This window comes from Equus caballus, chromosome 21, assembly GCF_041296265.1.
Source record: "Equus caballus isolate H_3958 breed thoroughbred chromosome 21, TB-T2T, whole genome shotgun sequence".
Lineage (NCBI taxonomy): Eukaryota > Metazoa > Chordata > Mammalia > Perissodactyla > Equidae > Equus > Equus caballus.
The window spans coordinates 32710492-32732246 of NC_091704.1; the positions used below are offsets into that span (position 1 = coordinate 32710492).

The 21755-nt window shown below is 40.5% G+C and overlaps 1 pseudogene; it reads right to left on the reverse strand.

Moving 5' to 3' along the window:
• Positions 1–13124: 13124 nt before the first annotated feature.
• LOC100062783 (aminoacyl tRNA synthase complex-interacting multifunctional protein 1 pseudogene) lies at positions 13125–14289 on the reverse strand (annotated as a pseudogene).
• Positions 14290–21755: the final 7466 nt, after the last annotated feature.

Here is a 21755-nt window from a genome sequence, read left to right on the forward strand (position 1 = left end):
AAATTGCTTTCCAAAGTGGTTGTGCCAATTTCACTCCCATTCGCAGTGTTTGACAGTTCCCACTGTTCTTCTGATATTGTCAATCTTTATATCGTTTGCCAATCTGGTGGATGTGAAATGGTACATCACTTTAAAATTGAATTTACCTGATTATTGGAGAGGCTGGCAAATATGATGTCTTCTTCTGTGAATACCTTGTGTGGATTGTATACCCATTTTTCTTTTGGTCTTCTTGCTTCGTAAGAGCTTTCAATTTTATCCACTATGTGTTGCAAATATATTTTCCCAGTCTAGGTTTTCTTCTCTTAATTTTGTTTTTGCTATCTTAATATATAAAAGTTTTAAATTTTGTGCAGGCAAATTTCAGTGTTTTCCATTGGTGTTTTTGTCTTATTGTTATGACCTAAGGGGTGGAGAATAATTTACATCCTACAATTTTTCTAAAAGTTTTACTTTTCCTATTTAGATTTTTATTCTTCCTGGGACTGACTTGTTTATTGGTGTGAGGTAGGGATCTAATATTATTTTCTATGTATAGATAAGCATTTTCCCGGCAAGATTTATCAAGCAGTCCTTTCCCCCTCCGTAACACCACATCTGTCATGTCAGGTGTGTAGAGATGGATGGAAACTGATGCCGGGCTCTGCTCTGTTCCATTGGTCCATTGTCTGTTCTTTTCTTTTAAAATGATGGTAAAGAAAGCAATCTGGTCAAGCGATCCTTCCCTCCCCCACCTTCTTGTTGATCTCTAACACGTTGACTCCATGTAGTCCTTTGTTCTCCCGTATAAATAGAATATCAATTAGTCAAAGTCCACAAAAAAACCCTACGAGTCAAACTATCTTTTAAAACTCAACAGTTTTTAAAAACCGAATACTTGCACCTATTTCACTCCTTGTTTGAAGCATTTATTAGCTAGAAGAAATGTACATCTGTTTGAGGCCTTAAAAGTCCTGCGAACAACTGTCCTGACACTGCCTGGAACTATTTGCATGGTAGCTTTGGAGAGGATGCCTTGGCCAAAAACTTTGTTTTTATAATCCCAGGGAAGATACAAACTCAGCAGTTGTTGTGTGGTGCTCCAAGTGATTTGCCCAAAGGCCTCCCACTGAGATCTCCATGAACTTGCAGCTTGGATTACTCACTGAGGTCAACCCGTGCAGATTGATGGGCACATGGCCAAACCCTGACACAAGGCTGCAGTCAGATCCCCAAACAAGTACACACACATAGCTTCCTTCTTGTCTGTAGCTTGAACCCATGGTGTGTCTCAATTAGGAAAAACTCCAAAGAGGAGTACATTAAACCAACTTGGCTTAATGTTTTCAAATAATTAAGTTTCAGATAAATTTTAGGGCAGACAGCCTTTGCAGAAAGCCTATATCCATATGTAATCTTCTACTGTAACAAGCTTAAGTAACAAGAGTTCTATTTGCCTTATAGAATTCTAAATTCAGTACAATTTGCAGCTAAACCTAGAACAGAAAGGAAGTTAATGTAGTTCAGTAGTTCCTAATCTTGGCTATACTTTAGCATTACCTGGGTAGCTTTAAAAAATCTTAATGCTCAGACTGCACATTAAATGACATCGGGATGCGACACACAAGTATCAGCATTTTTTTAAAGCTGCTTGAGTGATTTCATTGTGTAACCAATATTCAGAACCATTGGCTTAGGTCAAACCTTTAGCATATTAAGAAAATGAGACCTGGAGAGATTAAGTGACTTTTAATCATATTCTAAACTTACACTGTCCAATACGGTAGGTTTAGCCACATGTGGCTTTTTAAATTTAAATTTATTAGAATTAAATAAAATTAAAAATTGAATTTCTCAGTCACTCTAACCACTTTTCAGATTTTCAACACCCACATGTGCCTAGTAGCTACCATATTGGACAGCACGGATAACAGAAATTTCCATCATCACGGAAAGTTCTTTTGGTCATTACTATAACAAAATAATTCCGTACATATTTTCAAAGTCTTTCTTTAAGAATGGCATACGACCGTCTTATACCTAGCCTTAACTTGGGTTTGATTTCTATCTAGTGATTTAATAACTTCAGAAGCATTTTCAACTATTATTATAGAGTGATTAGTATCATAAAATATTTTTTAACAAGTATAACTCAACTGTACATCTGTAAAGAATCTAATACCACAGTAAAAGCAACAGCTTCCTGTGCAAGTATAGAAAGTGCCTCAAATCCAAGAGATACCCTCAATCCATCTCCACCCCAAATCAATGGATAATGATCCAGGAGGCCAGTTTTTTCCCTTGATTAACAAGGAAAGCACATGGGGGAAGTGGGAAGGGAGAGTATAGTTTCCCAGTGACTGTTCCATTAGGCTCAGAGCCAACTCATAAGCTTGTCTAGGTTCTATCTTGGCCCAAGGAGAGCCTGAAGGAAGCTGGTAGACAACATTCTCTTCCTTTTTATGGGTTGAAAACAAAACACAGTATGAGAACTAAGCTAAAGTTCTATAATAGGACTTATCACTACCAATGTCTTTTTTTTAAAATTTTCTGACAGATTTCTACCACCTAAAACTTCTTGACCTCTTAAAGTAAGCACACCGTGGAATAGATTTCACAAAGCAGGCCTTGGTGCTAAAGAGATTCAAATCTATTGTGTTGGTTGCATTTTTGTCACTGCAAGCATCTAGAAAAATATCAACATTCTATTAACTTTGTTTTTTCAGTTGTGTTATGAAATAGAAACTTAATATCACTGTACCAGAATACATTGTTCCTTGTCTTGTGGCTTAAGTTTCGTATTCCCAAGTGCATTATATCAAGCAGTGAGATAGCCATGCCTAGGGCTAAACAAGAGGAAGCCAGAAAGCCAACAGTACAACAATAAGCCAACTTCACTGATTGCAGCGTGCTAGGTACTGTTCTGAGCATTTTACATGGATGATATCATTTAATTCTCACAACTCACAGTGAGGTAAGTGCTATTACTATCCTCATTTTACAGATGAAGAACCAGAGGGACCAAGAAATTAAATAATTTGCTCAAGGCCACACAGCTAGTAAGTGGTAGAATTGAACTTCCAACCCTGGCAGCCTAATGCCAGAGCCCAGCATCTTAATTGCTTTGCTCTATTTTTAATATGTGAACACTTCATTAAAAGGTCATATTTTTGGCCTATCAAGGTCAAGATCAGAAACATTGGACTGGCCTGGTCCACTTGGGTGGGAAAAAGGACCCTAGGGTGGCAAGGTGTGGGTGTGAGCATGTGCAGCCTTAAGCCCAGGTTTCCAACATGGCTTCATTGGGGAAACTATTCATCCCACTTTCACACTTATCTCTTCCTCTGCCTGGTACTACACACATCACTAGTTTTGCAAGTGCAACAGTAGTAGCTGCAACAGAAACTGTTACCAGAGACCAGGAAAGAGAAGGGAAGGGGCACAAGACAAACAGTAGCTGTAGACGCTCCTCGGGTGGTTACACAATGGTCCCCAGTGTCTGGGCCCTGGGTAGACATGGAGGAGTATGGTTTCCTGGCTCAAGGCAGGGGGCTGAGATGGAAAGATATCAGCATTAATTAGACCATTATATAAAACATCACCTTTCTCAAGGCCATATTCTCTCCTTTGTAACCTTTACAAATCTCAGCATGTTTCCACACTTCCTCCACGAGTATAAACAAGAAACATAGTCTACTCTGTCCCAGTGTTACTAGTTTCCCAGTCTGAGTGAACCAAATTATTTTCTCACCCAGACAGGAGCATGATGTTCTTACTGACAGTACAGTGTTCTTTGGGTCTATTGTACCCATTGGGTTTCTGTGCTTATCCTTCTACAAACTAATGCAACTTTCCTCAGCAGCCTTGCTTTGAGCTCTTTGGACTTGCCCCACCCCCCAAAGATTCCATTTATTTATTTATTTATTTATTAATTACTGTATTGTTTAGTTTTAGGTTCACAGCAAAACTGAGCCAAAGTATAGAGATTTCCCATATACTCTCTGCCCCCCTACACATGCAAAGTCTCCCCCATTGTCAATGTCCCCATCAGAGTGGTACACTTGTTACGACCAATGAACCTGCATTGACACATCATAAACACCCACAGTCCATAGTTTACATTAGGATTCGTTCTTGCTGTTGTACATTTTATGGGTTTTGACAAATGTATACTGACATGTATCTGTCACTAGAGTATCATTCAATTATTTATTTTTATAGGGTATCATGTGTATACTTTGTTCCTAAGCGGCCCCACCTGCTTTTTTGATCATTCAGAGATGGTCTTATTGTTTCTGGAAAGCTTACAGGCTGATTCTCACTGTGAATTCACCACCAAGGCCTTTGCACTCAGTCTGACAGTGAGTGACAGCAGAGGAGGCCCCAGACACTCCTCAGGCAGCCAGCCTAGGAGCCAGAATCCTGCAGTTGCCTTGGCAACAGCGAAGTTTCCTGTCCTGGGCTAAAAAGCGTGATGTCTCTTCATTTGTGAAAAGTCTATTTTACGCTCTCAATCTGCCTTGGGGCATAAATATACCAGGAATGGAACCCTCAGGATTGGATTTCCTTTTTCTGATTTTGAAACAGAAGGGAAAATATCCACGGTAGGAAGTGAACAGCAGCCTGTACACGTCTCGTACTGGGTATCAGGTTCAAATATTCCAACATAGCCAGACTCTAAGCTGGTCAAAGTCTTACGCTTGCACATGATTTTATTATAGATGCAGCAAATTTTTTTAGGCTATTACAGAGAGAAAGAATTCAATAATATTCCTTTTGCAGGAACTGCCTGTGCCATCGCTGGTTTTTTAAAACCTAACACAGAGGATTTTGAGAGAGGAAAAATGTTTAACATCCTTAAGTGACTACACACTTGATTACGCCTAATATATCTGAAGTGTTATTTAAAGAGTTCAGAGCACTCTCCAAATGTGAGCTTGTCTTAGTCTAAAACACTTAGGAAGCCCATCAGCCTTGAATTAGACAACAGATGTTCTCTCCATTTCAGCTTTCTTCTCTAATTGATGCTTCTTTTTGAGCCCGAAGAGTTGCAATTTCCTTGATTGTCTCTCCTTCGAAATTCCCCAGACCGTTGCTTATCCCAAAGCCCAAACGTCTGCCTATTCCAGTTACAGGTATGTAAATAACATTTAATCATTCCTCCTTCCTTTGAAGAGTGAAGTGTGTGGTCTCTAGCAAACATCCGCCAGATTTTATTTTAGAACTAGGAGAATAACTGGATTTCCTGAAGCAACAATATTCACATATTTCTACTCTCCTGTAACTTAAAATCACTAGAAGTGGTCACCGCCCATGTGGTTATATGCACCTGGGCAAGAGCAGCTTGGCCAGCAGCCAGACAAAGGAGAGCAGTTGGTACTAAGGAGATCCAGGAGCCTCCTCCACTTCTAACATCCACGTCAGGTCAGACCTGTTCCTGCCCATCTTTTGGTATCAAGGGGGACAAAGCATAAAGACTGAAAAGCAGACTTGATGCTTTTTCTCTCTTTCCCTAGCAGAGGCTGTCAGAGGCCCTCACACAGTGGGGAATAACGTCAGAAGTGTCCCAGTTGGCAGCAATAAAGGGCTGTGTTGAAGCCGGTTAAGTGTTCAGGGAAACATGTGATTACATCTAGAGTAGACTCTGTTCACTGGCGCTGCATGTCTGAGATAAGGAAACTCATCATCTGTTATCTTTTGAGTCTCTGTCCATAATAGATGTTCGAGAAAGGATTCAGTGCCGTGAGGGATCCTACTTTGAGGAAAGAACAGAGAAAACCTGGTCCTTGCCTTTAAGGAATTTTCAAGGTGATTGTGGCATATTTATCTCCCAATACACATACCATGCTTGGAGTACAGGCAACAAGCTCTTCAGAGAGAGGTCTGACTAATTCCAGGGAGACAGGTGGGTATACTCAACGAGGAAAGCCTCATAGAGGTGATGTTCAAGTTGAGATCTAAAAGGAGAGCGGAAATTGGACGGGTTGAAAATGAGGGCAGGAGAGGCATTCTACCCAAAAAGGACTACCTGGCAAAGTCACAGAGACCTTGGGATATTCCTGAGGGAATATCAGCTCTTAAGCTGTTCATAGAGTAGGAATTTAGTTCTGGCTGGGGCTGAAGAGGTCGGCTACAGCTAGACTGGAAAGGCTTTGATTGCCCTAAAGCTAGGATGAAGAATCCAAATGCCATCAGGAGACTGGGCAGAAAATAAAGTGGTGATGTCGTATAACACACAGGGGCCATGAGCACTGCTTAAGAGCAAAGAATTTAAGAACACCAAACAGTCAATCAAAATACCTCTGTGGATGGTACAGTTTGCTTCCTTGGCCATTCACATAGGGGTACCGGCCTCAGGAGAAATGGGAGCTCCTGTTTCTGGATACAGATCAGTCAGCAAGAGATATCATATCTAAGCTAACAAGAACACATCTGAATAGTGGAAGTCCTTCCGGCGGCCACACAGCCAGCGCTGAGACTGGGAGGCAGCAGCTCAGCTACTTTAAGATTCTGTGAAGCAAGATCTCTTGTTCTTAATCATGGCATACCCACATGTATCATACACTGATGGCCAATGTTCCCAACCCAAGCATGATGAGGAAGAGACCCCCCTATGGTTTTCATCAATAAACTTCAGATCCCCACCATGATAACTTTTTTCATCATCTGTTTTCTTTAGGACCAAAAGTACAAATTAAAAAGCTTATATTTGAGTTTTATTCCTTATTCCTTAAACTATATGCTGTATATTTATATATGAATAAAAGGCTTTGCATGTATATGCAAGAGATTTTTCCATCTACCTGCAATGTCTGCAAGGGGCCCATGAAAACGCATGCAGTCTTTCCCTGTCAGGCTGTCAGAGGCCCAGGATTCATGCTTTGGGAAGCATGAATCTTGGGTAAAACTTTAACCCCCCTTGGACACAAAATCTGTAGGCTCATGTGTATGCGCACGTGCCTCCAGAGGGCAGGAACTGTGCTTGGTCATCGTGTGTCGTCTCCAGGGCGTAGCACGGTACAGGCCCCACGCATTGCTGAACTCTCCAGGGAGCAGCGTGCCAGGCCCAGCTGGACTTGAGCACCGAGCTGGCTTGTCAAGTGCATTCCTGTGGAGGTGGGGGCCCTGGGTGTTCAGGACTTGATTATAAACTCTTAATGCCACCTGGGAAGAGGAAAAGTGATGCAGAGCTTACTATGAACAGTGCTAATAACTATGCTGGATATTTTATGTACTGTTTTACACGTATTCCTCACGACCTTACAACGTAGTTATTTTTTTCCATTTTACAGGGGAAGAAATTGAGGTTCAAGTAGCTTCCCCAAGATCACAAGCTATTGTACCTTTGGGGGACTGATTCCAAAACCCCAAATTTTAACTCAAGAGGAAAGAAAAGAAAACTCATTTCCTATTGAGAAGGAAATATATTGACCTGGCCTAACAGATAGGTGCTGTTCAGTGGAAATTCTCAGGTTGACCGTTTTTGGGTTTTGGTTGTTTTTACAAATCAGGCTCTCACAAGTTTGAGAAGTGAACAAACCACGTTATGAACCTCTGATAAAATCAGGTCTCTGAACCTGCAAAATAGGTATGTTGGAAAGAAGTATTACCCTGCCCTATGGTGACCCTGCCAGGACATATCCTCCCCGTGAGGTTCAGCCCCAAACATGTGGTCACCCTTCCCTGTATAGCACACCCACAAACGCAAAAATGAAATTTCAGAAAAATCTCTCCGAAACCTCTTCTCTACTGACAGGAGCAACTTTCAAAGTACAGTTCTGAACCTACTCCTGTCCAGACCCTCAGCAGAGTTCACAGCCGGTCATCCTGCCAGGGTGCATCTGCCATCCAGGTAACAACTAGAGCCAAGAGCAGGTTGCTCAAGCCTCCGTTAGCATTTCTTCCTTCTAATCCACAACTGCAGAGCAGCACAGTAAGAATGCACTCAGGATGAGCCTGCAAATGTGATAAGATTCTGAACACTGAGTGGCACTTTATTGGCAAGAATATCTCAAACTAATTGAGGAGAAATAAATGAAATCTTCTCAATTAGCCAGAGAAGGGGAAAACTAATAAGAGAAATTCACTATTATGGATAAAAGTAAGCAGCAGACTTGTAATAAAAGGAAGACTGAAGAAACATCCAAATCACAAATAGATTCATCTAATGTCTTTTCATGGTTTATGGGCTTCTGCATCACAACACCTGATAGACTAGGGATGCAGGAAGCAGGGCAAGACAGAAAAAAACCTCTGAGAAATAGGACTTTAAGAGAGTGATTCCATCCCCCACTCTACTCGTTGTTTTTTTTTTGCAAAGCCTGGCCTTATAGAGAAAGTGGCTCTTAAATTCTACAGAAAAAAAAAATCTGAGCGAAATCGAGAAACAGAGACAGAAACAGAGACAAGCAGCCCAGCTAAGACCTAGTTGGAGAGGTCAGTGTGTCTGTAACTCCAATTCTGTCACATCCTCAAACCCAGATCAGAGGATGTCCATCAAAGGCGTTACTATCCAGGCATTAAGAAGGATGTACGTTCTATTGGACTGGGAAGGGTGTTCATGATAGTGAGTAAAAAGGTAGGTGATAAATGAATATCATTCTGTATTAATATATTTTTATTGTGGTAGAAAACACGTAGCATAAAATTTACCATTTTAACCATTTTTAAGTGTATAATTCAGTGACATTTAGTACATTTACATTGTTGTGCAACTATCGCCGCTATCCATCTCTGGAAGTTTTTCCTCATCCCAAACTGAAACTCTGTACCCATTTGAATAGTAACCCTCCCTCACCACCCGCCCCCCGCCCCCCCCGGCCCTGGTAACCGCTTTTCTACTTTCTGTCTCTATGAATTTGACTATTTGAGGTACCTCATGTAAATGGAATCATGCAATACTTATTCTTTTGTGTTTGGATTATTTCATTTAGCATGTCTTCAGAGTTCATCCATGTTGTAGCATGTATCACAATTTCATTCCTTTTTCAGGCTGAATAATATTCCATTGTATGTATATTCCACATTTTGTTTATCCATTCATCTGCTGATGGACATTTGGGTTGTTTCCACTTTTTGGCTATTGTGAATAATGCCGCTATGAACATGGGTGTACAAATACCTGCTGGAGTTCCTGCTTTTAAGTCCTTTGCGTATATACCTAGAAGTAGAATTGTTGGTTCATGGTAATTCTGTTTAATTTTTTGAGGAACTGCCATACAGTTTTCCACAACAGTTTCTATATTAATATTTTAAAATTATTTCTGAAGCACAGAAAAAGAGAGACAAAGATTACATACCAAAATGTTAACAGTAATTTCTGGACAATGAAATTATGGGTTGATTTCCGTCTAAGTATTAGTCATTTATTGCTATGTAACAAATCACCTCCAAACTTAGCAGCTTAAAACGACAAACGTTTGTTATCTCACACAGTTTCTGAGGGCCAGGCATCTGGAGCAAGTGAGCTGGTTGGTTTTGACTCAGGATCTCCAGTGAGTTCGTAGGGAGAGGGCAGCTGGGGCTGCAGCCTCTGAAGACTTGACTGGGGCTGGAGGATCCTCTTCCAAACTCACTCACGTGGCTGTTGGCAAGAGGCTTCAGTTCTTCACCACACAAGCCTGTCTGCAAGATGGCTTGTGACATGGCTTCCCTCAGAACAAGTGATCCGAGAGAGAAAGAGATAGAGGGAGAGACTAACATAGAGGAGAAAAGTCTTTTATAACCTAGTCTCAGCAGTAACAACACTTTCGTGTGTTCTGTTGTTCACACAAGATCAACCCTGGTATACTGTGGTAAGGGACTACTCAGGGGTGTGAATGTCTGGAGGGGGCACCATCTCGGAGGCTGGCTACCATATCCCGATGATCTGCATTTTTAAATTTAATTAAAATCCACATTTTTGTGACATAAAACATACAGAGAGTAAATGCATTATAGACATACAGGAAAATGCCTCTAGCCAGTAAATCAAGCCCGAGCATTGAAAGACAAAAGGACAAGTGAAAATATCAGGATTTATTCCACTACTGTCTGACTTGAGAAAGGTTAGACTGGTTAGAAAACATTTTTATTAAGGGATGTTTTACTACTGTCACTCAGCTGGTTTGGGCCCCATCTTCAGTGTTCAGCTTCAAATAGAAGCTCCTGATATCCGTGATCCCGGAGATCCTGCAGCAACTCCACAGCACTGCTGAGAACACAGAATCCAGGGGACAGCAGCAAGTGCTGGAGGGGAACCTTCAAGGCATTTCTGGGGTAGCCTGCTGCCATGGTCCCATCCTTGGTTGATCCTAAGCTAAACTGGACAGGTTTACTGAAGGAATAAAGCTAATGCTTTGTCCATAAAACACAACTACGCCTAGCAGAGGTAACACATCACAGCTTTGTTGGTCACAATTTAAAGATACTTCAAGACTTTTTTTAAAGTTTAAAATTAGAAAATATACATTGTAGGTTGTATAAAAACAAAAGCATAAAGGAAAAAAATTCATCACCTGATTCTGTTGTTTAGCAATAAACAGAGGGGTTGGGCTTTGAAGTCAGGTAAGCTTGGACCCAAACCCTGGCTCTGACATTGCCCAGCTGTGCGATCTTGGGGGAGTTAGCCTCTAAGAATAACAGCATCTTCATCTGAAAAATGGGTATATGTTCATAATATCCCCAAACTGGAAACAAACTAAATGTCTGTCATCTGGTGAATGGATAATCAAATTGTGGTATATCCATTCAATGGAAGATTCATTCAGCAGTAAAAAGGAAATGAACTGCTGACAAGTTATATGAAATGAATAAAACTCAAAAATATTGTGCTAAGTGAAAGAAGTCAGATACAAAAGACCAAGGGACACATATTACATGATTCAACTTATATGAAGTGTTCAGAAAAAGCCAATTTTTAGAGACAAAAAGTAGATTAGTAGTTGCCTGGGGCTGGAAGAAGGAACGGTGATTAGCTGTAAATGGGCACGAGGTATCTTACTAGGGAAATAAAAATGTTATAAAACTGGATGACAGTGATGATTGCATCACTCAGTAAAGTTACAGTAGTCCCCCCTTATCCACAGGGGAAACATTCCAAGACCCCCAGTGGATGCCTAAAACCTCAGATAGTACCAGACTCTATATATACTGTTTTTTCCAATCATACAAACCTAGGATAAAGTTTAATTTCTAAATTAGGCACAGTAAAAGATTAACAACAATAACTAAAAATATAAGAACAATTATTACAATACACCATAACAAAAGTTACCATAGGTCTTAGCAACCTCAGCATATGATTTTTCTTCTTTCCTTATTAAGTTGAGAACTTTCACCTTTTCACTTACAGGAAGCACTTTACGCTTCTCTTTGGTGTATCCGAATTGCCAGCATCACCACTCTTGCACTTTGGGGCCATTATTAAGTAAAATAGGGTTTTTTGAACATAAGTACTGCGATACTGTGACAGTCAGTCTGATAACTGAGAAATGGCAACTAAGTGACTAATGGGTGGGTATCGTATTCGGCGTGGATCCAAGGGACAAAGGGATGATTCACGTCCCAGGTGGGATGGAGCAGGACGGCAAGAGATTTCATCACACTGCTAAGAACGGCACACAATTTAAAATTTATGAATTGTTTATTTCTGGAACTTTCCATTGAACATTTGCAGACTGAAGCCAAATGTGGGTAACTGAAAACCTCGGAAAGCAAAACCTTGGGTAAGGGAGGGCTGTTTTACTAGAAATGACTGGTTTGTGTACTTGAAACGGATGAATTCTATGTTATGTAATATACGTTTTAAAAAAGCCGTTTGTTTTTTTAAAGATAAGAACCAGTCATCCCACTTGTAGCAGTGTACACTAAAAAAAATTAGTGATAAGCAGTAAAAAAAAAGATATAATCTCATCCTATGGTTAATGTTTAAATAAGGACGTCTGTAAAACACTTAGTGTATGTCTGGCACAACTAAACACTCAGCCAGTTGCCCATTATTGTAACAGCTACACATCAGCCACTGCAAACGCTAAAAAGAAATGCAATAAATCTATTTTTCTATGCATGTGTATTTCATATAGGTCAGATCATCTTGGAGGAGTCCTATGTTTTGCCTTTACTCCATCTATTATATTTTCTATATTCTTATAAGTTTTTCTTCAGCATCCCATGATGACATAGAGTACACCAGATGGCTAAACACAATTTAAACAGTTACTGATGGATATTCAATTTTTTAAATTTTGCTTTATAAATAACTTTAATGAGCATCTTTTTTCCTTGAGTCTTAAGGTATTCATAGAAATGATCAGAAATATAAGTAAATGGAATTACAGGCTCTGAGCACACACGTATTGTTATCGCTGCTCTTGTATGTTGCCAAATTGCTGCCCTGAGTTTTTGCCATTTATACTGCCACCAACAATGTATGAAACCTCGATTTCATCACACAGTGACATTGAACACTATTTTTAAACTTTGGCTAATTTAATAGTGAAAAGTGATATTGTTTCTTCCCGTTGAAGTCTCTGTGGTTGGTTGCTAGTGAGTCTGAATATTTTCTGTGTGCTTGTTGGGCATGTGTTATTTTGTGAATGGTTGCCTCATGTCTTTTGCGTCTACTCATCTTTTGGGATTTGTTTCTTGTGAACTTGTATCAATTCTCCATTAAGGACTTTAACTCTCCTTTGTTATATTTTTCTTCCAGAGTGTTGTGTTCTCTTAAATTTTGCTCATAATGGGTTAAAGTTTTAAAGGCTCACAGAATTAAGGTCACTTTGTAAAGCAGATTTGTGGGAGATTCAGAGATGGACACGGGGGTGGAGGCGGAGGGAAAGAAAGAACACTACAGTCTTTGCCTACTTTATAATTTAGCCTAAGTGTATAGGTCCACGGATGAATCTGATTCCAGCTGGATAATCACTAAGGTATTTGTCAAGTGGATATATTCAATAGGTGTAACCCAGAGGGTCATCATCATTCATTATGAAACCTCTATGCTTGCTGTATTGGTTGCTATCATAGGTAAGAATTCTCTACTCTAGACATATGTTCTCTAAAAACTGCATCTTTTTTTTTTTCTTTAGGTACAAGTGAAAAATATATTTCTTTTTATTGGTATTAAAGTTTTCTCCAAAATACTTCAGTAACTGAAGCATTTTATTTTATTCACCACTGTTGGTCATAGTTTGAGCCCTACACACTCCCTTCCCTTTCACCTCAAAGGGAGTTCCTTTGTATGAAGCCATGCGCTCATCATTAGTGTAAAGATCAGGCTGGATCTGCTCCCAAATCTTCTTCTTAGGATTCAGGTCCTTGTCAGGCTCTCCAGGGAAAGCATCAAAAGTAATTCTGAAGGCCAGCCCGGTGGTGCAACAGTTAAGTTTGCATGTTCTGCTTCAGTGACCCGGAGTTTGCTTATTTGGATCCTGGGTGCGGACCTACACACTGCTTGTCAAGCCACGCTGTGGCAGGTGTCCTACATATAAAGTAGAGGAAGATGGGCATGGATGTTAGCTCAGGGCTAATCTTCCTCCAAAAAAAAAAGGTAATTCTGTCTCCAGGAACAGACCCATCAGGAGGTGCCAAGATTTCAACTTTCTCTGGTGAGCTAGCACACATCACCATTGCTTGAGACAGTCCTCCCCTCATCCTTGCAGGTTTCAGGTTACAAAGTAAAATCACCATGTGATTTTGCATCTGTTCAAGAGGAACGTGACTCACCAGGCCGCTGACAACTGTTCTTGGGGCTGTTTCTCCAACATCTACTTCTACATACAAAGAATCTGCATCAGGGTGTTTTTTGGCAGTGATGATACAACCAATTCAAAGATTCAGACAAGAAACATCTATTGGCTCAGAGTCGCCACTTCCTGCTATTGACTGTTGTTTTTTCTTCTTTGTCTCTCCTTTCATTTCCCTTTTCTCTTTCACCTTCTTTTCTTCTCCTTCTCCTCCTCCTTTTATCTGTCCTTTGGCACCAGAAGATACGGTTGTTATTGGCATAGACTGTGTCACATTTTCAGAAACCGGAGAATTAGCTTGCAGTAAAGGACCAGATGGGAATGGTATTTGCTTCACTCCATTTCGAATTTCTGCCTCAATTAGCACCTGTTTTAATTCTTCAATCTCTTTCTTTAGCTTAACATTTTCCACTTGAATTTTCTTCTCTTCTCTCAAAGTTGCCTGCAAGATTGCTTTCTCCTTAAGAAGAGCAACTTGCTGCTTAAGATATTCAAAAATGTGATCTGCCGCGGCACCCTTCTGTTCCAATCTCTTCAGAACAGCATCATCGGTTACCATTTTTGCCAAGAAACGGCAAAGAATCATTAATGGGCAGACAGGGGCGCCGGGCAGCCTCCGTGGGGAGCAGGTAGGGACAGCTAAAAAAACTGCATCTGGAGAGCCTCTTCCCAAAAATGATTTGTTAACATGGAAGGAAAATGTTCACTTTTTAGGATCAGTGTTAGTAAAGATGTTTGCGAAGGTCCCTAAACATGCAATTTGTATATGCATGTTTGAATGTATATGCATGTAATGAAAAAACTTACCTTCAAAGGTGGTACTTGCTGTGTGACTTTAGGAAAGTTACTTTATTTCTGAATCTGTTTCCTCTTCTATAAAATAGATAAAAATAAAATCTTTACCCCAGACTCTGTGATAGCTATAAGAAATTGTAAGTCAGCAAACCCATCACAAATACTCAGATGTCCTTTAATTCTTAGGCCAACGAAATTAAATGGTGGGTCGAGTGGCTTAATTCGTTGACGATTCCATTTAGGCAGGAGAATGTAGGAACATTATTTGCTGTTTCTTGCTCACAGCACAGTGCTTGGGACTTTTACTTTCTTATCAAACCTGCACAGCACTGGCTGTTACTACCATTTCAACGATGAGGAAACAGGCTTGAAGAAATTATCCTGCTTTGCACAGTGATCAGATGCTTCCCTGTGACACATTTCTGGTGTTTTTTCCATTTAATTAATGCCTGATTTGTTGGACTTGTTATCCAACTGCCTATGTAATATGTTCATTTTGATGACTAATTTTAGGCATCTCAAAAAAGATGAAAAGCCAGTTCCTGACACTGACCCCCAAACTTGCCCTTCCCACAATCTTCCCCACTCAGTGCATGACAATTCCATCATTCCAGGCGCTCAAACGAAAAACCTCAGAGTTGTTCTCCACTCCCTTGAAGCCCACTCTGCTCTTTAACAAATCCTTTGTTTGCTCTTTAGCAAAGTCCATCTTCAAAATGCATCCAGAATCTGGACCACTTCTTACATTTCCCTGCTACCACTCTGGCTGAAGCCACCAACGACTCTCTCCTCTGTCACTAAATATCCCCCTAAGTGGTTCATTCCGACCCTTGTACCTCTTCAGCCTATTTGCACAAAGCTACCAGAATGATCCTGCTAAAATGAAGGGCTGATCACATCATCTCTTTGTTTAAAAGCTTCCTCTGGTTTCCTGTGTGACTCAGAGTAAGAAACAAAGGCCCACAGTGGCTTCAAGGCTCCACACGACCTGGCTCTCTGTACCAGTGGCCACACTTTCTATCCCTCTCGATGTTACTCACTCCACTCCAGCCACACCAGCCCCCTCATTGTGCCCTCTCTTAGGGCTACCCCAACTGCAGATTCCACCTTGGCTCATTCGCTCACTTCCTTTTGGCTTTATTCAAAAGCTACCTTCTCCACGAGGGCATCCTTCACCACCCTGTCTAAAATCTCAACCCCCAATCCATTCACATCCCCATTCCTGCTTCATTTGTTTCTTTCACACTTTTAGTATATTACATATCGTACTTGTTTATCTCGTGTGTCTCCCCGTGCTAGAATGTAGTCTCCACGGGGCTATGGATTTTGGTTTGCTTTTCTCTGCTGTATTCCCTGTGCCTACCACATAGAGGGTACACCATAAATACATGTTGAATAAGTGAATGAGTTTGTAACTGATATCTGCTTTTTTCCACTCATGACGTCCTCCGTTTCGCACCAGAGCATCCTCTGCTGACACTTAAGCTTTTCTTCACACTATCACTTGTGCCTTTTATCAGGTGGAACAAGACTTCCTTAAAGTTTTCCACACCCCTCTCCAGGCTTTCCTCTAGATCTTCCTGACCAGTTCTGGGTCACATGTTAATCTCTAGTGCAATCACTGACAAAAGGGAATGCGACGACCATGACTGTCATGGTTTAATCATGATTTATTCCCTGTGACTCGGCAGATGGCTGCTGGAATAAAATCAGGTTAACAAGGAAGAGGAAGATGGATTTTATATAGGAAAATAAGTGTCTGCCAAATCCGTTGAATCACAATTTTATGTCTGCAATCACATTTAGCTTCCATATTCTTAAGAGGAAGCGTAGGCAGGTAATCTGACCATTTTACAGAAGAGAAAACAAAGAACACAGAGAGATTCCCCAACATGCCAGGGTCCTGCAGGAGATCGGAGGCAGGCCCAGCGCGTTCTACCCAAGTTCTGGGCTGAGAGAAGCAGGGTGGTTTAGAGAGGAAGAGACGAGCAAGAATCAGACTCAGAGATTCCTTTTCACTCCACACAAAAAAACTATATGACCTCGAACAAGTGTTTTGGTCCCTCAGGGCCTCAGTTTCTTCGTCTATAAAATGAAAATAAAGTCCTCGTCTTGCTCCAGACCTGTGCTTGGGCTGATTAATCATTAAGACTTTCTTCTTATCTTTTGAATTCCAACTCAGGCAGAGAAACTGGAGTGAGTTTTGAACTTCGAACTTTGCAGAGCCAGAAGGAAAGAATTAAATTTCTTTGTAATGATCTTTTTTAAAAAAAAAAAAAAAATCCCCTTTTGTTCTGAAATAAATACATAAGGATGATCTTTTTAAACCTGAGTCTGTTCCTGAGGCTTTCCTTTGCATTGCATCTCTAAATCCTTCTAGTTCCAGTTTTGCCATTTGAGGAACACAGGCATTCCTGGGCAGGTTGTCTGGTCCTCATTTAGAGATCAAGTCCCTGGTGAATCCACAGCTGGGAGCTTCCCTTGCAGAGCCCCTTCGTAGAGCAATTGCAGAAGCCTTTGTAGCTTGAGAGCTATGAAATCCTGATGCCTTGTTGGCCAGAGTCCCAGTGCGTAGTTACCAGGCTGCAACTCTGATATTGGGCTTCTCATTCACATGCACAATTCCCAATACGTCACCTGCCTGAGAGATTCAAGGTTTCCTACTAAAGGAGTGGCTTTATGAGGACAGGAGGAAAACGAATATTTAATAATTTTCTGAACATTGCATTTTAAGCTCTAGACCCAGGTGATGCATTTTGCAAACTTCTAACTTCACAGATCTAAATCTTTTCCCTTTACGCAATGTCAAAATTAATATTTAATAACTCCTTACTTTTAGATAGAAATTTAGTATGTTCCGCATATTATCTCACATGATATTACAATTAAGAAAAATTAGGAAATGTGCACAAGGTTGTTAGGCTGATAAAGAACAGAGTTGAGACTAGATCCTAGGGCTATCAGGCTGCCTCTGAAAAGTCATACCAAGGGTTATAATTTTTGCACTTTCAAAATAGAGATCTATTTGTACCTTAAGTCACCCACTATTAGGGTCTTAGGGTACATCACTTCTGAAAAACCTAGACAGGGAATTTTACTCAGAGACAGCGGCTTACAAATTTTAAGCCAAACTTTTAAGTTGGCAAACTTTTTTTATAAAGGGCCAGATAATAAATATTTTAGGCTTTGTAGGCTGGATAATTTCTGTTGCAACTATTCTGTTGCATGGCATGCAACTCCGCCCTGCTAGTGAGAAAGCAACCTTAGACAACATACAAAGAAGGTTATTAACCTTACCTTTCCCTACATATTTAGAGTTGAAGTCATAAGTTCTCAGGTTTTCTTGGAAATTTGGTGGCAATAACTCCTTTAGGGCCTGTGCCAGAGATGTCCTCAAGTCAAGATCATTCAGAGTAAGGGGGGAGGGTTAGGGGCTGGCAAGGGGTGGAGCAGTCACCTAGAAGTAGGAGCAATGAAGTTGTTACCACTCCTAGGCCCAAAAGGATAAGTGGAGCAATCACTGGAACCCGCAGTCACGAAAAGAAGCATCCCTTAGAGGCAACAGTGGTCCTCAGTTGCAGGACACAGCGAGTCTGTGCCAGACAGTTGTCAAGGTCAAAGGTGGGAACCCTGTTTCACAGAATCCTCTTCCCATTATGGTTCTGGGTTAGAGTTTGCCAAGGAAAGGAACTCACATGAGATTTGGAAGGCAAACACAAAGGAAAGACCATCACTTTTCAAAGGTCACGCTGCTCAGACACGGTGACAGATAGATGTGGCTGTCCCTGGCAGGCCCCAACTGGGCCTCTCTTTCTTCCTGCTCCACATTCAGCTCAGTTTCCCAATGGCTGACACTGCTCACCAACTCAGCCTCAAGGCCCCATCAGGCACTTGGCGGCGGCTTCCACAGACTTCACAACCTCCTTTTGTGAAGGTCCCACTTTGCCAACCAAGCACGCGTAGCTTCTTAGACTTTTCCATGAGCTCTGTGGGTCTGGGAAGCTCAGGTGCCAGTGCAACTGGCCACGGGGACTGGGATTATTGGTCTGATCCTCCAACTCTCCTTCTGGACCTTCACATCAGCTCCTGCCGGTCTGTGTAAGCTCTAATTTCTGTCTTATTTGTAGTGACGCTCGCTTCCTGACTCAACCCTGGATATACAGCCCTAGGCTACCTCACAGGTGAATAAATACCCTGACCCCCTCCTTTCCCTCCTTCCAGTCTCTGACCAGAACTCTCCATTCCAGAGCTCCTGGTGCAGACCACGCAGGGCAGCCCGCAGGACAGAGAGCTGGTTGCAGGGGGAGGACAGGGATTTGGAGAGACAGAGAGGACATCTCTGGCACATGCCCTAAAGTAGTTATTGCCACCAAATTTCCAAGAAAACCTGAGAACTTATGACTTCAACTCTAAATATGTAGGGAAAGGTAAGGTTAATAACCTTCTCTGTATGCTCCTTCCAAATAAAAAGATAGTTGAAGTCTTCAAAATAAGCCCCTATGAAAAAGTAAGAAACTCAAAAGCCACACATTTGCTGAATGTCTCCTTTGTTTTAATGGAACTGAATTACATTTAAATACATCTTATAAAAAAGATTCTACATAGAATAATGGTCTCTATGAACCACCTGTGCTTTGCTTTTGTGGAGGAGAGAAAAAAAAACTGATCCTGAATTTTTATAAAGAAATTTAAATGAGACGCTAAAGTAAAAGAAAAAACTTAGCTACTTGTTCCAAGGGCAATTAAAGTAATGATTCATTCCGTGGAGAATTTGAGGAAAGCTTGATAATTCTTCATCTCTTTCCATTAGGAACCCTATTGGGAACCAGGAGAACTCTCTGGAGCAGCACCATTCAATAGTAATGTAATGTGAGCCACAAACACAAGCCACATACATAATTTCAAATTTTCTAGAAACCACATTTTAAAAAATAAAAATAGGTAAAATTAATTTTAATAATGTACTTTTATTTAACCCAAAATATTAAAAATATTGTCTTTGTACACGTAATCAACATTAAAAAATCATCAATAAACTATCTTACATTCTTGTTTTTGTGCTAAGTCTTTGAAATTCAAGGTATATTTTACACACACAGGACGTCGCAATTCGCATTCAAGTGCTCCGTAGCCACATGTCGCTGGTGGCTACCGTAGTGCACGGTGCTGCTCTAGAGCATGTCCCAAGGTTGGTTAAGAGTTTGTTTCTCTCATTCAAAGGAATGCATCATCGTATAAACGAACAGGGGTAACTATCTGTCTGTGTTTTTCACCAATGTTGTCTTTCCTTTTGGGTGTATATGAGGATTCTTCCCCAGCCCCTTGTAGCTAGGCAAAGCCTAATGACTTGCTTTAGCCAACGAAATGCAAGCAGAAGCAATGGATAATTCCAGTTAGCAGCATTAAGGAGTTGGTGCAGGCTCTCCACGCTCTCTCTTTTCTTGCCACGATGATTGTGGACATTCGTGTTGGCATGGAGGTGCCCTGACTTTGAAGCTGCCTGAAATGCTGAGGCGACACTTGGAGGACAGCTGCCCTATGTGGGATGGCAGCTTGGTCTGCTAAGCCTGTGTGTCTCTCAAGTGGCCCTCTCAGGGTTCTGATAACAGCTCCTTCTTGCTCTTTCAACCTAGGAGTGGTAACCACTCTGTGTTATTGCTAGCCTTGATGTTCTGCTTTTCCTGAGCCTTGCCCACATCTTTGTAAACTGTCCTTTTATTAACCTCTCCTCAATTACCCTGTTTGATTGTGCCATCTGTTTCCTGTTGTGATCCTGATTGATACAGTATGCCATATTAGCTAAATGTGAAATGAGCCTAAAGACAGAGTAAAATGAGTACGTTGAAGAAATAATTGGTGGAATGAGTGTAAATCAATTTTCAAAGCAACAGTCTAAGATAGTTCCCTCACCAAGCACTCTTATTATACAAAAGATCCTCTTTCTCTTCCTTAGATAAAAATGCACACTCATTGCTCATAGTGATTTGTGATTATGTGTTTAAGAAATCTGTTTGCTTGAAACTGATTGGTCTCCATTCTTCCTTTAAATTCGTTCCAAGCATTTACTTACAAATTTACATTTGGCAGAAATAGCAACAAATCAAAAATAACTAGAAATTGTGATTAAAGGCCATCCTCAAATAAGGATTATACCTCCAGGCTTGAGCTCCTACCAAAAAGCCTGAGGTGTCTGAATTATTGTTGTTACTTGTTCATGGTAGAAAGATGAGAAAGATACAAACAAGCACAGAGAAGGTAAAAACAACTCATCACACAAAGAAATCACCACTAGTATATATAATTCCAAACTTTTAAAAATTGGATTTTATTGTCTGAGTACAATTTTCAAATTTGTGTTTTGACTGAAGTTAGGACTTATTTCCATATCAACAAATATATTTTTATACCATTATTCTTTATAGTAATTGCTTTGTCATCATTATCTCTTTCCATTTTATTATCTCTTTAGGTCAATACGAATTTTTCAATACTCAAATAATACTACATACAAACTTCCTTGTATTTTTAAGTATCTGGGCAAATTTTCTGCAAATAAATTCTTGGAAGTGGGAATGCACATTTTGGAAAGGTATGCATGATTTAAAAGCTTCAGATAGATTTCCAATATGCCCTCCAGAAAACAATTGATCATTTTATATTCTTGATAGGAATGTAAGCAATTGCTTTCTATTCCTGCACAGACATCTTGCCAACACTAAGTATTATCTTTGATTTTGTCTCTTTGATAGGAAATAAATGGTAATCTGTTTTGAGTTTGCATTTCTACAGTTACAGTGAAAGAAAAATTATTCCCACCTTTCAGACAATTGTATTTCTTCACTTATACATTGCCAATCTTTGTAATTTTCCCATTTTGCCATTAGTAAACGTTTAGACTTGTAAAACTCTCTAAATGCTAACGTGTGAGTGCTTTTGTTAGGCTCGTTCCTAACATAAACTGTTTTTTATCATGTCCCCTACAGCCCTATGGCCTTGAAAGAATTTTTTTTTCATTATAAGTAAGGAAATGAAAACTTCAAAGAGTTCAGTAACTTAGTCAGAATGACTTGTTACTATAGAAGATGCTGCTAGTGCTATTCCCAATCCCCTTGTGCATCTACTGCACCCATCCTCCAGCTGCTGTGATGGTCGGTGGCTAAACTTATAGTTGTACCCTTCTCTGGAAAATTATCCTCAGCCAAAAGGAGCCTATCCCAAATGCCAGGATGGCCTGCAACCAATGACTAATGTGTGGGG